The following is an 18,667-nucleotide window of genomic DNA, read 5'->3' on the forward strand; positions in this document are numbered from 1 at the left end:
CTCTAGCTGCTTGCAAGATTTTTCTTTTATTTTTGGTTTTCAGCAGTTTTAAGTCATGATGTGTCAGACTGTGGTTTTATTTCTTCCTCACCCGCCCTGCCCCCACAACCCATCTGGCTGTGGTTTTCTTTGAGTTACTCTGAGGTCCACTGAGCTTTTAAATCTGTAAATCCATGTCCTTCAACAAATTTGGGGTATTTTTGGCCGTTATTTTTTCAACTCTTTTTCTGCATTTATTTATTTCTCCTCTTCTTCCTGGACCTTAGTGATATGGACTATTAGACCTTTGATGTTGTCCTGCAGTTTCCCAAGGCTCTGTTCAGTTTTTAATAAATGGTTTTTGTGTTTGTTTTTCAGATTTAGTGATTTCTACTGATCTGTCTTTAAGTTCACCCACTCTTTTCTCTGCCATCTCCTTTCTGCAATGGAGCCCATTAGTGAATATTTTCATTTTATGTTTCAGTTCTAAATTTTAGGTTTGATTCTTTTTTATAGCCTCTATTTCTTTGCTGAGAACTTCTCTTTTTATTCATTTCAAGAGTATTGCTTTTACTTCATGGAGCATAATTAGAATGGATGCTTTAAAGTTTCTGTCTGATAATTTTAACTTCTGGTCATCTCTGAGCTAACTGTTGATTTTCTTTTCTATTGAGAATTGTTAAGAATGTCCTTATTCTTTACATGTCAAGGAATTTTGAATGGTTTCCTGAACATTTTGAATATTATGTTATGAGACTCTGGGTTCTGTTAAGATCCTCTGGATAATTTGATCTTTAGTTTTAGCAGGTAACCAGTCTTTGTAGTTTAAGATTACAAATCCCAATCTACCTTCTCTGTTCTATGGTTCCAAAGTCAGTTTAGTTTTGAAAACCTTTGCAGTGCTATTTTGGTTCACTTTATTTGTGTCCCACCCAAAGTCTAGGCTGGCACATGGGCAGTGGCCTACACTATGGTTTGGTTCTGAAAACCTTTGCGGTGCTGCTTAATATCAGTTCCACCTACAAGTAGCTCAGAAGTGACTTCATACAAAGATTTAAGGAATCCATTTCCCCAGCGCTCTCTTCTCCATGACTTCCCCAACACTTTCTAGTTCTCAAGGGCTTCTTTTCATGGTCTTCTGGCTAAAAAGCTGGGATTTTAGCCTCTCCATGTTGTTGTATACTTCTCACAAGGGGGTCTGCCTCAGGAGCAGAAAGTAGAGAGAAAAAAGGAGGAAAACAATTAATAGAGAGTCCCCCAACATTCTCCATATCGCAGGGATATCTTTTTCCAGTTCCTCTGGTAATAAAAAAGGATTTTCTCTGAGTTCGAGGTGCTTGCAAGCCAACCACTGCTGCTGCTGTTGCAAAAGGGCAGCTTCATGACTTGCCACAGGGCAGGGCCAGGAGATTACTAAAAGAAAGAAAATAAGGATTCCCTTCACACTCACAATCCTACAGGGCCCCCATACTTTGTCCACTGACTAGACAAAGAGGATTTGTCTTAGTCCTTTTCTGCTCACCTTTGCTGTGTAGTTCCAGGATTTGGGCTGCTGTAGAGTGTAAGTTAGGATATATGCATGGGGAAAAAAAACAAAAACAAAAGAAATAAGAAACTCACTGTTGTAATGGCTGTTCTATGAGTTTTGAGAAAGATATAGAGTGGAACCAGTTTACTCATTTTAACTAACATCAGAAGTCTCTGACATTCAGCCATGAATCATCTAAATCTTTCAGTAGATAATAGTGATACAAGATTGCTAGTGCCACAGCAGCCTGCCAAAGCAAACGAAAACTCCCTCAGGAGAAAGATAGCACAATCCTAGGCATCAACTTATCTTTACCATTTTTCATATACAATGTCTGGTACTCAATAAAAAAGAACCAGGCATAGTGCCAGTGTCTACGGAGTGCTGTAATATAAGTTATTCAGAGCAACTTTCTTTGAATATGTTTTCTTTAAAGTAAAAATAGAAACCTCTTTACAGAAATGAAAAGTCATCACCCCACTTACATCTCCCCCTCACCACGGTGCACAACAGTGTCTGCTAATATATAAATTAGATGTGTTATTTTCAGGCAAATATATTATTTTAAGTAATTTGTCACAAGATTAATTGTAATTTAAAAAATTTCTCCTGTTTAAATATTTTCTTTACGATAACATGATTAAGTCATCATGGCATATGATCTGGCATTTACTCTGTGAGTTGAGATACATTTGGATGTCGTCAGCTAGAATCTCAAGTGATGGATATGTCCCCTGTATGTAGTTGCTGCTTCTCTCTCTTCTCAAAAGGATTCCAAATGTGGCAGGGAACAGAGTCGGGTGATCGAAAAAAAAAATTTTTTCTTTTTTTTTTTTGGTCACACAGGCTGGAGTGCAGTGGTGCGATCTTGCGCACTGCAACCTCCGCCTCCCCAGTTCAAACGATTCTCCTGCTTCAGCCTCTTGAGTAGCTGAGACTACAGGTGCGTGCCACCACGTGCGGCTAATTTTTGCATTTTTTTTTTTTTTTTTAGTAGAGGTGGGGTTTCACCATATTGGCCAGGCTGGTCTTGCACTCCTGACCTCATGATCCACCTGCCTTGGCCTCCCAAAGTGCTGGGATTACACGTGTGAGCCACCGCACCCGGCCACTAAATATTTTTTTTAAAAATTAACTGGGTGTGGTGGCATGCACCTGTAGTACCAGCTACTCAGAAATCTGAGGCAAGAGGATCACTTGAGCCCAGGAGTTCAAAGCTACAGTCAACTGTGACTGGGTCACTGCACTCCAGCCTGGGCGACAGCAAGACCCTGAAAAAAGAAAAGAAAAGAAAGAAAAGAAAGAAAATAAAGACAAGAAAAACCTCGTAAATAACATAGGTGGTTTCAGCAATAAAATAAACTGACCCCAGGTGTAGAACTGGGGCAAGGTGTAGTACCCCTTGAGTTGAGAAACTTTTGCTCAGAATGAGCCTTTCTGGAAATTTTCCCGTGGGCTTCCTTAAACATTTCACTTTAGACCCAACATATACACAGCAGAGGGCGCCCCAGTATAATCCAAGAGCCCCAGGGCCACTGAACAGCTCTGCGATTATTGGGCCTTTGCTCAGTTCTTACACTTCTGGTGATGTTTGCTCAACAAACATCTAATGAGTGTTTATTATGTGCCAGGCACATATTCTCTTTAGGCACTTCAGACACAAAGCTGAATTTGAGTCATTTCCTGTTCTCAAGAAGCTTATATGCAGTCAGGCAGGGGAGATGAACGTGTGTGTTAACTAACTAAAAATATCAACAGCTAACATTTATTTTCCACTTACTGTGTTTCCGGCAGCATGCTAAAGGCTGTGCCTCTATAATCTCATCTACTCTCCATAAGAGCTTTCCAAGTTAGTTACTGTTATTATGGCTGGCATTGCACTGTGAGAAGTGCTATAATCAAGGAATGAAAGTGCGTGGGAAGGAATAAGAAAGACTTAAGTCTACTTAAAGGAGTTAGAGAAAGAAAGAAGTGACATTGACTGTTTACTCATTTACCTTGTCCTCAACTGTGAGCTGGTTGAGTGCACAGGCTGTTTTGCTCAGTTGTGAGACCTCAGTGCCTTGTCTCAATACATATCTGATGAATGAATGAATGATGTTTCAGCTGGATCTTGAATGACAAGCAGATTTTCACAAGATAGGAAAGAGAAAAAGGCCTCTTAGGCAGAGGATGCAGCATAATAAAGTCATTGAGACATGATTGTGAGATATTCAGGAAATACCAAGTAATTTGGGGTAAGAATCAGAGTACAAAGTGGGAAGTGGGAGGAGAAGCTGGAAGGTCAGTTGGTGGCTTTTGTAGCTACTACTGTGTGACAAATCACCCTAAATGAAGCGGAGTAAACAATAAGTATGTATTACTGTTTATATAAGCCCTCTGGGGGTTTCTGCCGGGGCTGGCTTGCCTAGGATGGCCTCACCCACACATGTGGTGATTGGCTGGCTGTTGGCTGAGACATGAGTCTCTGATCATTTAGTAGGCTAGCGTGGCCTTGTTCACGTGGCAGTGGCAGAGTTCCACAAACGTGAGTGGACATGGACAAGGCCTTTTTAGAACTAGGTTTGGAATTGGTACTCTGTCATTTCTACCATATTCTGTTGACCAAAGAAAGTCACAAAAACAGCCTAAATTCAAAGATTGGGGAAATAGACTCCACCCTTTAATGGGAGGAGCTACAAAGTAAAATTACAAAGGGTGGAGATACAGAGAGGGGCCATGAACTACAGACATGTTTGCACTCCAGCTATTTCCACTGAGACTAGATACTAAGGGGTTTTCACCATCTGAATGCCAAGTATGGACTTTATTTTGCAAGAATGGGAAGCTCTCACAGGCATGACGTAAGTTTAGGTCTCAGAAATATATCTGTGGTAGTGTGACATGATACAAAGTTTGAAGGGAGGAGAGACTGAAAGCAAAGTACCTTGGAGGAAGCAAATGCAGCAGTACAAGATGATGTGGGTTTGAACAAAACCTATGATGTCAGTCTAGTCTATCTAGTCTCCCGAGTTAAATCAAGACCACCTCCTCTATTCTCTGTCCCCACCAATCCATTCTGCACAGAGCTTTAAAAATGTGAGTTTAAATATGTGGGTAAGAAATCAATCTAGACGACCTCTAAATTTCTTCGGTGTGTTAAGTTTCCTTCATTCTAAGAAGAGCCTTGTCTACGGTTGTTTCAAATGCCTTAAGGATAAAATACCATCTAAAGGTGATTTTTTCTTACATAAAGTTTGTGGGGAATCAAGGAGGGTTTTTCAGCCAAAAAAAATGTGATCAGAGCTGCCTATGGGAAGCTAAATTTCACAAATAAGAGTAGAACAGATGAATGGGGGAAAGCTGTAGTGGGAGAACTATTTGGAGTCCATAGACATAGTTCATATACAAATTTATGAGGACGCGGATGAGCCAAGGAGTGGGCAGTAGGGGTTGAGCTGTGGACCCTGGGAGTGGGAGAGGAGGAATGGATCTGCAGGGGGGTTCTATTAAGATTAGAAAGAGGCCGGGCATGGTGGCTCACGCCTGTAATCCCAGCACCTTGGAAGGTTGAGGTGGTTGGATCACCTGAGGTCAGGAGTTTGAGACCAGCCTGGCCAACATGGCGAAACCCTGTCTCTACTAAAAATACAAAAATTAGCCGGACATGGTGGTGGGCGTCTGTAATCCCAGCTACTCAGGTGGCTGAGGCAGAAGAGTCTCTTGAACCCGGAGGGCAGAGGTTGCAGTGAACCTAGATCATGCCACTGCACTCCAGCCTGGGTGACAGAGTTGAAACTCTGTCTCTCTGTTTGTTGTTTGTTTAGAAGCATTTTGATGACTAAATAAACATACATTTATTTTTATTTGAGGACTAAATAAACATGCTTTTCTCACATGAATTATAGTGTAAGCATTTTTTTTCCCATATTAGTACCTATTATTTATTACTGTCTCTTCTTGGCTATATGAACCCAGGCAACATCTGTGCCTCAATTTCCTCATCATAAAAAAGGTATAATGGGGCTGGGCACAGTGGCTCACATTTGTAATCCCAGCACTTTGGGATACCAGGGTGGGAGGATCACCTGAGCTCAGGAATTTGAGACCAGTCTGGGCAACATGCAGAAACCCTGTCTCTACTAAAAATACAAAAAGTTAGCTGGATGTGGTGGTGCAGGCCTGTAGTCTAAGCTACGAAGGAGGCTGAAGAGGGAGAATCACCTGAGACTGGAACACGGAGGCTGCAGTGAGCCGAGATCGTGCCATTGCACTCCAGCCTGAGCAAGAGCGAGACTCTGTCTCAGAGGAGGCGGGGCAGGATAATAGTGGTATTTTTCTTACAGCACTGTTTTGAGGGTTGGGTTAATACATTTAAAGTGCCTTGAATACTGTACGTTGTAGTGTAAGCATGCAATAAATTTAGCTTTGAACACTATCATTTTTTATTATTAATATTATAAAACAACATTATTTACCACTATGCTATTCTTTTTACTTTTTTTTTTTTTGAGATGGAGTTTCGCTCGCTGCCTAGGCTGGAGTGCAGTGGTGCGATCTCGGCTCACTGCAACCTCCGCCTCCCGGGTTCTAACGATTCTTCTGCCTCAGCCTCCTAAGTAACTGGGATTACAGGCTTGCGCCACCACGCCTGGCTAATTTTTTGTATTTTTAGTAGACATGGGGTTTCATCATGTTGGCCAGGCTGGTCTTGAACTTCTGACCTCAAGTGATCCACCAGCCTCGGCCTCCCAAAGTGCTGGGATTATGGGTGTGAGCCACCGTGCCCGGCATGAGCATCTCTTTATATAAAATCTTTTTTCCTCTATCTCAGATTACATCCCAGGGACTGAATCCCACGAGGTGAATTACATGGTTAAAAAATCACACTCTTTTGGGCTCCATGGCCTTGTGATTTAACTTTTAAGTCTCTGCATTACTCTTTGTGGTTGGAATCAGGGAGATTCAGGCCTAGCTCCAGGCAAAACAGAGGTGAAGGTGAATGTTACCTAGGTTCCTCCATCCTCCCCTTTCATGCCCTCCTCTTCATTCATTCCTCAATTATTCTGCAGAGAACTTGCTGTGTAGCAGGTGTTGTGCTGCGCAGTGCTTGAGCAAAGAAAGCCCAGTCCCTGACTTGAAGGAGCTTCAAGTCCAGAGGCACGATTACAATTTGACATTGCTGTTTTGGCGGGAGAGGACTTGAGCTGAGCTTAGGGAGCAGCAGAGAGCCTCCCCAACTAAAATTCTAACACTTAGGGGTTCAGGACTTTCTGGGGGAGATAAAACTTGAGATAAGTCAGGCAGTAGAAGATAGCAAGATACCAACATGAATTTGACTTTGCCATTGTTATTTACTAGATATGGTGCCTAAGGCAGGTTTTAAACTTCTCTAGGCCTCAGTTTCCTTATACATACAATGGGGATGATTGTGCCTACTCCAAAAATTGTTGTGAAAAACAGAGAGAGTTGTTTGTAAAGCACTTGGTATACAATAGCCAATAATGATGCAGCACTTTCCAAGTGCCGAGTGTTATACTCATTCAATATATTTTTGAATTTTACTCTCAGGCAATATAACTCATCGAGTCCTCAAAACAACCCTATGATGTGGATGCTTCTATTATCCTCATTTTACAAATGAAGAAACTGAAGCCAAAGGTGTTGTGTTAGTGTGTTCTCACACTGCTATAATTACCTGAGACTGGGTAATTTATAAAGAGAAGAGGCTTAATCCACTCACAGGCTGTACAGGAGGCATGGCTGGGGAAGCTTCAGAGAACTTACAATCGTGGCGAAGGGCAAAGGGGAAGCAAGCATCTTCTTCACATGGCAGAGCAGGAGGAGAGAGCAAAGGCGGAAGTGCTACACACTTTTAAACAACCAGATCTCGTGAGAACTCATTATCACGAGAACAGCAAGGGGGGAAATCCACTCCTATGATCCAGTCACCTCCCACCAGGCCCTTCCTTCAGCCATGATCATAATTCAACAAGAGATTTGGGTGGGGACACAGAGCCAAAACAACTAACTTGTTATATCATTCCTAAGTGGATAAACTGGGACTTTAACCCGTGCTTTTAACTGCTACACTACAGAATCGCCATAAAACGTACCCCCAAATTGTGAATTACTTATTTATTTTTTAAGAGTATATTTTTAATTTTAATTTCTCGTTAAAAATTTCAACTTTTATTTTAGATACAGGAGGTATATGTGCAGATTTGTTACATGGGAATATTGCATGATGCTAGGGGTTGAAGTACGGATCCTGTCACCCTAGTAGTGAGCATAGTACCCAATAGGTAGTTTTTTTTTTATTTTTTGAGAAAGAGTCTCGCTCTGTCGCCCAGGCTGGAGTGCAGTGGTGCAATCTCGGCTCATTGCAAGCTCCGCATCCCGGGTTCATGCCATTCTGCTGCCTCAGCCTCCCGAGTAGCAGGGACTACAGGTGCCCAGCACCATGCCCGGCTAATTTTTTTGTATTTTTAGTACAGACGGGGTTCCAAACTGCTGGGATTACAGGTGTGAGCCACTGTGCCTGGCCCCCAATAGGTAGTTTTTAAAAACCTGCTCCCTTCCCTTTACCTTCTAGTACTCCACAGTGTCTATTGTCCCCATATTCATGTCCATGTGTACTGCTCCCACTTGTAAGTGAGAACATGTGGTATTTGGTTTTCTGTTCCTGCATTAATTTGCTTAGGATTATGGCTTCCAGCTCCCTCCATGTTGATGCAAAGGACACAATTTCATTCTTTGCCTTTTTTTTTTTTTTTTTTTTTGAGATGGAGTCTCGCTCTGTCACCTAGGCTGGAGTGCAGTGGTACCATCTCGGCTCACTGCAAACTTTGCCTCCTGGGTTCAAGCGATTCTCCTGCCTCAGCCTCCTGAGTAGCTGGGATTACAGCTGCCACCACGCCCAGCTAATTTTTCTATTTTTGGTAGAGACACGGTTTCACCATGTTGGCCAGGCTGGTCTCAAACTCCTGACCTCATGATCCACCTGCCTTGGCCTCCCAAAGTACTGGGATTACAGGCGTGAGCCACTGCACCCAGCCTCATTCTTTTTTATGGCTATGTGTATTCTGTGGTGTATGTGTACCACATCTCTCTATCCGGTCTACCACTGATGAGCACCTGAGTTGATCCCATGTCGTTGCCATTGTGAATCATTATTCAAAGAGGAAGAGCACACAATGCAGAGGAATCAGCATGTTAGGGTCTGGGACATAAGAGACAGTATAACACTGTGAACTTAGGCACATGACTGGTTCTGGTGGAATATCATGAATCAGGCAGGATTTTTAACTACTAGAAATGAATTCAAAATAGCGTAAGCTAAAGGGAATTTGTTGATAACATCACGGGGCCCACACAATAAACATGAGCCTGAAGATCCAGGCTTCAGAAACGTGTAGAAGCCATGGAAATCTCAACAGGCATTGTGGGGAAAAAAATCATCTGGTGAGCAACACCTAGAAAGAATGACATACAGTCCTAGCCCCAGCTGGCTCACTTTCCAAGTCCTCATAGGAAGTGTCCTATTGGCCAACCTTAGTATTGCGTGCTAAGACCAGAGGAAAGAGGATCCTAATTCTTCATCTTCTAGTGTGAGAAATGTTTTTCAAGAATCATCCTCTCTCCATGACTACATAGAGGAGGATAATTATTCCCCTGCCAGCAAATTGAGATGCTAATAGAATGGGGATGGATGTTGAAAGCTTAGTAACGACCTAGACGACTGTATGTATTGAGAGTAGTGACAGTTAATGTTGAAGTACCATTCCCTAAGTCATTAAACAGGTATTTATTTGAACTCTGAGACTTTGTGTTCCAAAGAGAGAGAGAGAGATGTTTGATCATTTTTCACACTGTCAAAAAAAGTAGACATAGGCCTCATTACTCTTGGGAGATTTGAAAGGTTTCTGGAAAAAGATAATAGCTGAAAGATTATTCTTTTTCATCATGCATTCAAAGTCTAATGTGGATAGCTCCCTCATCCTTGGCTTTGAAATGACAGTTTACCTCCTTTTTCTCTCTCCTTACAGCTCCTTGATGAAGAGCTGATTCTTGCACCAAAATTAAGGTAGATGACATATCCCCCAAATTACATTTTCTGTTTTATGGCTGGCTTCTTCTTTCATATAGAGAGTTGGAGAATTTCAGAAGTGGAGAAACATTAGAGATTACCTAATGTCTTCATTTTCTCGATGAGGAAACTAAGATCCAAAGACATTCTGTGGCCAGCCCAAGGTCAACCAGAAATAAAACTCAGATCTGACCTTAACTCTGTTTTTTTCCATCCTAGCACATAGCCAATGAAATAATTTTTTTCAGATTTTTAAAAGTTTTTTTTTTTTTAGAGTTTACAGCATGATTCAGATACTTCAGGAAACTGAGCTTCCAAATTTCTAGGGACTGTATTCTCCCCATTCCATAGGAAAATGTGAGTCAGTTTCTCTCCTTCAGTTTTCCTGTACCCCAGTGCTGTTCCCATTCTCCAGTTTCTGTGGCACTCAGCCCCCATATCTTGCCAGTGTGCATTCGACCATAGCACAAGGATTGTTATGCTCTGCTCATTTCATGAAATTGTCTGCTCTTCTTGGCTCCTTTATCTTTGCCTAGATACATTGTACCACCTAACAGTATTTCAATCAATGTATGAATGAGAACTTGCAGGTTGATTAGTTTGTCAATTGTCTTCGTTTTGCAAGTTAACTTCTGCTTTCAGCACTTCTTGATCCTGCTCTCCATGGCCTCGGGCAGGCTGCCTGTCCACTGCAGCAACCTGCTTAGGCTACAGTCGTGTGTCATTCCCCTTCCAGCTATCTTCCCAACCATCAGAGTTAGCTCACTATTAGTCTCTTAGGCTTAGTTGCTTTGTTAACTTTGATGATCATATTATTAGGTATACATGGAGAGTGTCTGTTTCATATACTTATTGCTGCATCATGAATCACCACAAAATGTTGTGACTTAAAACCACAGGATTTTATTGTTTCTCATGAGTCTACGACTGAGTGGCCCTTCTGATCTGGGTTGAGCATGGCTAATCTTGGCTGGGCTTGCTCATGCATCTGTAGTTAGCTGGCAGATCAGCTGCAGACTCGTTGATCTAGGATAACTTTGCCAAAGATAGCTTGACTTGCCTCTACATAGTCTTTGGTTCTCCAGCAAGCTAGCCCAAGCTTGTTCCCATGGTGGTGAACACGCTCAAATAGAGGAACAGGAAACTCAAAGGTTCTTTTTCTTTCTTTCTTTTTTTTTTTTTTAGACGGAATCTCACTCTGTCACCCAGGCTAGAGTGCAGTGGTGCAATCTCGACTCACTGCAACCTCCGCCTCCCGGGTTCAAGCGATTCTCCTGCCTCAGCCTCCAGAATAGCTGGGACTACAGGCACATGCCACCACGCCCAACTAATTTTTGCATTTTTAGTAGAGACAGGGTTTCACCATGTTGGGCAGGATAGTCTCAATCTCTTGACCTTGTGATCCTCTCACCTTGGCCTCTCAGAGCAAAGGTTCTTTTTCTAGCCTCTGCCTGCGTCAAGTTTGATACTGTCTATTGGTGAAAAGCAAGGCAGAAGCCCACAATCAGTGGAGAGAGTGGAGAAATCAGATTCAGAGGGGTGTGAAAATTGAGGCTTCTAGTGCAGTCAATCTAGCGCAACATCCATATCAAAATAATTCAAAACTATCCAAGGCCGGGCACAGTGGCTCACACTTGTAATCCTAGCACTTTGGGAGGCTGAGGTGAGTGGATCACCTGAGGTCAAGAGTTCGAGACAAGCCTGACCAACATGGTGAAACCCTGTCTCTACTAAAAATACAAAAATTAGCCAGGCGTGGTGGTGGGTGCCTGTAGTTCCAGCTAATCAGGAGGTCAAGACAGGAGAATTGCTTGAACCCTGGAGGCAGAGGTTGCAGTGAGCCGAGATCACGCCACTGCACTCCAGCCTGGGCAATGGATCGAGACTCTGTCTCAAAAACAAACGAACAAAAAACAAAACAACTATCCAAGCTGGTTGGTTGTCATATATATGCATATATGTAAGAATGCATATGTAGATAAATAGATGATAGACAGAGAATGTCTATGTGTGTGCAATTTTAATCCAAAATAAAAATAATAACCAATGGAGTAGTAATCAACAGAGTAGACATTAATTGTTTTTTTATCACCCTTCTCCAGTGTTCATTTGTCCCACTTCTTCTAAAAGTACCTGATTTATTTAGAGGTGAGGGACTCCTCCTCCTCTCTTCATGTCTGTAGTTTTGGTGGAGTGACACATGACCACAATTAGTCAAAGCACCGCTTTCCCCTAGCAACTGTCATTGTTCAAGAGATGAGTGGATGTCTCAAATTAGGCTACTAAGTGACTCAATTCCAGGTCTTTATTTAACACAGGCTGCCCTTCCAAACTTCTTGCCAGGACCTGAACTTAAAAGTAAATAGCACAGGAGCGGCTTCAGTCACTTTGCCACTGTGTAGCCAAGAGATGGAGACAAACTCAATTCTGGGGACATTTTCTGAGCTGCTAGAGTCATCTGTGTCTGAAGCCAGATGTATGATTCATTTATTGATATTTATTGATGGTAATCAGTAAGTCTTTTTATTTTATTTAAATGTTAAAAGATTAATACATATAAAGTACTTAGATCCATTTCTATCAATAATAAGCACTCAATATGTGCTATCACTTGTTTATAGCAATTTGAGTTGGATTTTCTGTTATTTGCAATCAAAGGAATTCTAACTTATGCAACCAATGACAGAACAAGACATTAAAAACAGCCCATTTGTAATAGTAATGGGGAAAATCCAAAAAAAAAAAAAACAACCCCACCAAATCCATAGGCATTAACCTAGCAAGAAATAAGACCTATATGAAGAAAGTGACAAAGCTTTATTGAGAGACCAGAAGAAGATCTGAATATTTGAAAGGAAACAATAACCTAGATGGGAAGACTTCATATTTTAAGTGGGTCAAATATCCATAAGAAAATCTACAACTTTGTCTACTGATTGGTTCCTTTTTCTCCACGTTCCACACTGTGATACACCTACCCCAGTCTTTCAAATGCACACTCTTCTTTCTCCTGTAATCGTGTACTCCTGATTTAACCTTCTCAATATTCTCCGAATCTGTTTCTTCATCTATATACTCACTTCCACAATTCCAGTTTGGGCCCCCATAATGTGTCACCTGGAATGCACTACCAATCTCCCAACAATCTTGCTGTTTCTTTTTGATGCTTCAAATTCAGCCTCAAGTTCCAGCTTTTTTTTTTTGTTTTTTGTTTTTTGTTGTTGTTGTTGTTTTTTTGAGACAGTGTCTAGCTCTGTTGCTCAGGCTGGAGTGTGGTGATGCAATCAATAGCTCACTGTAGCTTCAAACTCCTGGGCTCAAGCAATCCTCATGCCTCAGCCTCCCTGCTAACTAGGTCTACAGGTATGTACCACCATGCCTGGCTGATTTTTTTTTTTTGTAGAGACAGGGTCTTGCTTTGTTGCCCAGGCTGGCCTCGAAGTCCTGAACCCAAGAGATCCTCCTGCTTTGGTCTCCCAAAGAGTTGAGATTACAGGCATAAGCCACCATGCTTAGCCAAGTTCCAGCTCTTTAAGCCATCATCCAAGATCTAGTTGCCATGATATATGATAATGATTTGTGATCCTAATGTCTGAAAATGGAGTCACTCACGTCAAGTGACATTGAGCCCACAGTGAAGTTGTTTACATCTCAAAGTGATAAACATATATGTGATGGACTGAGAGTAAGATAATACCTGCTGTGGCCTAGAACCACTGAGACATGAAACGAACCAATAAAAAGTGAATTCAGAAAGATGGCTGAGATACTGAGAATGGACACACCTCTGGAGGACCATAAGTATAGCAAGAACCTGACCTTGGACAGGACACCTTTTGACCCTCTGACACTGAGGCCTCCTCCCAACTTGGCTTTTGTCCCCTCCCCACCCACTCCTAAGCGTCTGCCTAAGAGAAGTGGTGACTTCATGGCTGATTGAAGTCAAGGACTTCAGACCCACTCAACCACATGTTGGTCTCCCAACCCATTGCTGTGGTTTGTTACCTCCAATTACTGCTTCTGTGGATGTTATATAAGATATTATTGCTTCATTAATCGTATGTGACTCTCTTGCAACAAACTGTGAATTTGAGCACGTTTAATAGGTTATTGAGTCATTGTGAAAGTCAGAGTTAGCATACCTAGACTGCACGAACCTAAGTAACACAACACCATTTTTATCCCATGCTCTCTGACAACACTGAAGAGCTTGTAACGTTCTGTGCTTTTTCTCACCTTAGTGCCTTTATTCATGTTGTCCGCATGCGTGGCCTCTCCCATAACACCTAGGACTTGGTACCAACCATTGCCCTCAGCTCACTCTAGCATAATGAACTGTTTATATGTCTCTCTCAACTCCTGGACCTGCAGGCGAGGAGTGGGTCTTATTAATCTTGTATCCAGGCACCTAGCAGAATGCCTGGCATGTAATAGGCCCTTGACGAAGATTCGTCGAAGCCTGGAAAAAAGAATGCAGGGTTCCCCAGCCCTCTGATTATGCCAGAACAGGAAAAACGAACATGTCTTTGAGGGATATTCCTCACATGTAACAGGACCATAAGCAAGTCGGCCCCACAGTGTGTGAAGCCGATGAGCGGGAGAAAATAAAGACACAATATTCAGGGGTGAGCAGTGAGATGGAAAATGAATATGGTCACTTGTGCTAAAACTGTCATTCCTTGCAGCAGTGATAATAGCAAGACATAAATATTCATGATGTCATTATTTAGAGAGTTATGAAGTGTCAGCAGAGGATGTACTGTCTGGAATTTTTGCTTCAGTGCCTAAATTTATTACTGATAAAATTAAGCAAAACAAAACAAAACATAAATAAAAGCCAGTGGTCTCTGAGAGCCAGCAAGATGATGACAAACTCTCAAGGTCATGGCTAAGCAAAAGGAGGGCCCTGGTCGGTGTCAGCCCAGGGGGCTCCTCTCTGACGAGGCTTTTATCAGGAATATTGCTAGGGTTGGCTATCATTGCTAATGGCAACCTGGCCTGAATACTTAAGAGGGTGTGCTCTTCCCTGCCAAAGAACATGCATAAATTCACTATCCTGAGGCTGTTCTTTCTTTCTCATAAGGTTATTTGTGTTATTTAAATAAAAACATTTATTATTTTCTCCAGATTACAGATAGCGTACATATGGAAGAAAATGTGGTAAACATAAATAACGTATATAAAATAAAAATAACTTCTAATCTATCACCCAAAGATAATCGTTTTAGTATATTTTCTTTCAGTTCCATTTCTAACAGAATTTAAGTGCTGAACTGGTGGGATATAGCATATGTTGTGTAATAAAGAACCGAGCTGAGCCAGAAAAGCTGGGTTTGCAGCACATCTGTGCTAGTTTCTTAAAGCTGGGAAGCTGTAAGCATGGCACTCAGTTTTCTTATTTGTAAAGAATGGATAATGACAATATACCACAGAATTAGTTTGAGGGTTAAAAGAGAAAATGGGCTGAGCTCAGTGGCTCATACTTATAATCCCAGCACTTTGGGAGGCCAAGGCAGGTGGATCACCTGAGGTCAGGAGTTCAAGACCAGCCTGGCCAACATAGTGAAACCCCGTCTCTACTAAAAATACAAAAATCAGCCGGGTATGGTGGCACATGCCTATAATCCCAGCTACTCAGGAGACTGAGGCAAGAGAATGGCTTGAACCCGGGAGGTGGAGGTTGCAATGAGCCGAGATCACATCACTGCACTCCATCCTGCGTGACAGAGTGAGACTCTGTCTCAAAAAAAAAGAGAAAATGAATTGGTCCTGGTATAATAGGACCACAGCAAGTCTGCCCCATGGTGTGTGAAGCTGAAGTTGATGAGTGGGAGAAAACAAAGCCAGAATACACTTGACTCAATGAATAGCATGCACTAAGTGGTCAGTCACTGGGGGCTATCGCTATTATTATTATTACTTTTTTTTTTTTTTTTTGAGACGGAGTCTTGCTCTGTTGCCCAGGCCACAGTGCAGGGGCGCAATCTCGGCTCACTGCAAGCTCCACCTCCCAGGTTCACGCCATCCTCCTGCCTCAGCCTCCCAGGTAGCGGGGACTACAGGCGCCCGCCACCACGCCTGGCTAATTTTTAAATTTTATTTGTAGAGGCGGGGTTTCACCATGTTAGCCAGGATGGTCTCAATCTCCTGACCTCGTGATTTGCCCACCTCGGCTTCCCAAAGTGCTGAGATTACAGGCGTGAGCCACTGCGCCCAGCCACTATTATTATTATTAATAACTTATGTCATCTAGTCTCAGAAATCATCCTATACCTCCTCTCTATACCTCACCCCTACATCTCCCCAGTTACCAAATCCTGCTGATTTTACTTATTTTGTGCTACGCAAATATCTCTGAGGGGATGGGATACTCAAATATATCCCCTCAGTCTCTGCTTCGGTTCAGGCCCTCGGAACTTCTTCCCTGGGCAACCGCAGTTCTGTTTGTTTCTTTTTCTGCTGCCTTCTAACCATTCTTCAAGAGGCAGGCAGAGAGAATTTCTTAGATGCAAATGTGACCATATCAAGCCTCTGTGATAGTCACAGGGCTGCCTTATATACGCGTGTATATATGCGTGTGTGCGTGAATATATAGGTGTGTGCGTGCGTGTGTGTGTGTGTGTTTGTGTGTATGTGTGTATGTGCCTGTGTGTGTGTGTTTGGGGATTCTGAAGCTGAAGGAAGGAGTTTTGTGCTTTGGCCCCAGGAGAAGGATGGAGGGTGTGGAATTGTGTCTAAAATCCCATCTGGGCTTGGGTTCCCCCTCATGGAGGAGGGGAGTTTCTGTGAGCCTGAAGACACTGTTTTTTAGACATCTTTGGTGAGGCTATTGCTGCAGGGACCTAGTGACCAGAGGGGCTTGGAATGATTTGTCATAACATCTGCATGACCCACAGCTGCAGCGTCAGCTGCTGCAGCAGCAAGGAAGCCAGGAGGCGGCAGCCTACTGAGGGCTCTGGCATAGCACAAAAGCCAAGGCCAACGCGCACTCTCTCTCAATCATTTGTAGAAGAGCACATCTGGATGTACGGGTATTCCCGAATCTTCCTCCAGGAAAGATTTCAAAGAAAGGATCTGTGTTCCTGAATACAAGGAGACCTGGTATACCACACCCTTCATGACCTGGCTTCTGCCTTTGTCTCTGGCTCCTGCCTCATTCCTAGTTAGGTACCAACAACACTTGTGCTCCAGCCATTCTGCGCTAACGTTGTTCTCTGGATGTGTATGTATATCTTCATGTGTTTGCATCTGGTCTGTTAGTCAACATCAGGTCAGGCTGTAAATAACAGAGATTTAAATAAAAGCTAGCAGCTTAAACAAGATGGCTTATTTCACTTTCACATTCAAGTCTAGAAGAGGACAGACCAAAGCTGGTAGATCTGCTGAGGTTCTCAGGGATCTAGGCTATGTCCAACTCACCACTCTGACATCCCTAGGATGTGGCTCTTGTATTTATGGTCCAAGAAGGCAAATATTGCATCCAGTTTATAGCAGCAAGAACCTAGAAACAAAGGAGCAGAGAGTAAGTTCTACATATCTTTAAAAAAATTTATTTTTATTTATTTTTTATTATTTTTTAATTTTTTTATTGAGACAAGGTCTCACTCTGTCGCCCAGGCTGGAGTGCAGTAGCATGACCTCGGATCACTGCAGACCTCCACTTCCTGGCTCAAGTGATCCTTTGGCAGCCTCCCGAGTAGCTGGGACCACAGGTGTGTGCCATTGTGCCCGGCTAATTTTTGCATCTTTTTTTTTTTTTAATAGAGTTGGGGTTTCACCATGTTGCCCAGGCTGGTCTCGAACTCTTGAGCTCAAAGCAATCCACCTCCCTTGGTCTCCCAAAGTGCCAGGATTACAGGCATGAGCCACTGTGCCTGGCCTCAGTTCCACATATCTTTAATGGAATAATTTCAGAAGCTTCCAACAATGCTCCCATCTACATGCTATTAATCAGAATTAGTCAAACACCTAGCTGGAAGTAAAGTCAGGAAACGTTAAGTCTTTGTTCTGGAGAACCATGTGCTCCAGTTTAAAATTAAGAGTTTCTGTTACTATGAGAGGAAGTTCCATCAGGTATTGGAGAACAACTTGTAGCCTCTGCTTACCTGGAGATTCCTACTCTTCTTTAAAGACTTGGGTTAAGCAACAGTCTTCCTGGCGAGATCTTTAACCCTTACCCTCAGCCAAGATTGGTGCTTTCAGAGCTCTCTGAGATCAGTCATAACCCTTGTTCCATTATGATGTGTTTGCTTAGATGTTTACTCACTTCCAAGACTGATAATAATTTAAGGGCAGCTATAGTGTGCCTGGCACACAGTCTGCCTCATAGCAGATTAATAAATATTTTCTGAATGAACTGTTATTATCCAGACAAGAAACTGAAGAGCAGAGACATTCAATGATCTTTTAAAATAGCTACACACCCACAGAAATACATCTAAGTGATTTTTGACAAAGGTGCAAAAACAATTCAATGGAGGAAGGATAGCCTTTCCAACAAATGTGGCAGAGCAATTAAATATCTATAGGCTAAAAAAATGAACCTCAATCTAAACCTTCCACAACAGTTAACTCAAGATGGATCAGAGACTTAAATGTAAAATATGAAACTCTAAAGCCTTTAGCAAAAAATCATAGAAAATCTACAGGGCCTAGGACTGAGTTCTTAGACTTTGACACCAAAAGTGTCACGATCCACAAGAGGAAAACTGATAAACTGGACCTCATCAAAATTAAAATCTTAGTTTTGTGAAAGACTCTATTAAGGGGATAAAAAGACAAACTAAAGACTGGTAAAAAATATTTGCAAGCCACATATGTGAGAAAGGACTAGTATCCCATATTTATAAAGAACTCTCAAAACTAAACAAACGATTCAACTAGAACATGGGCAAAAGATATGAACAGACATTTCACTGCAGAGGTTACAAAATAGCAAAAAACCAAAACCAAAAACAAAAAACAAAAAACCAACAACATGAAAAGATGTACAACATTTTAGTTATTAGGGAAATACCAAATGTAAACCACAATGAGATACCACCATATACCTATGTGAAAGGAAAATATCTTGGGACCCCCAAATCACTAAG

At 42.2% G+C, this 18,667-nt stretch overlaps 1 long non-coding RNA gene across 1 annotated transcript; it reads right to left on the reverse strand.

The window, feature by feature from the left end:
* Positions 1–1,092: 1,092 nt before the first annotated feature.
* On the reverse strand, positions 1,093–18,060 carry LOC108582172. The gene is made up of 3 exons (XR_004177374.1): positions 17,681–18,060; positions 16,995–17,076; positions 1,093–1,177 (listed from the first exon to the last, which is right to left on the reverse strand). It is a non-coding gene; the product is annotated as an uncharacterized LOC108582172 (long non-coding RNA).
* Positions 18,061–18,667: the final 607 nt, after the last annotated feature.

Source organism: Papio anubis, chromosome 12, assembly GCF_008728515.1.
Source record: "Papio anubis isolate 15944 chromosome 12, Panubis1.0, whole genome shotgun sequence".
NCBI classification, from domain to species: domain Eukaryota; kingdom Metazoa; phylum Chordata; class Mammalia; order Primates; family Cercopithecidae; genus Papio; species Papio anubis.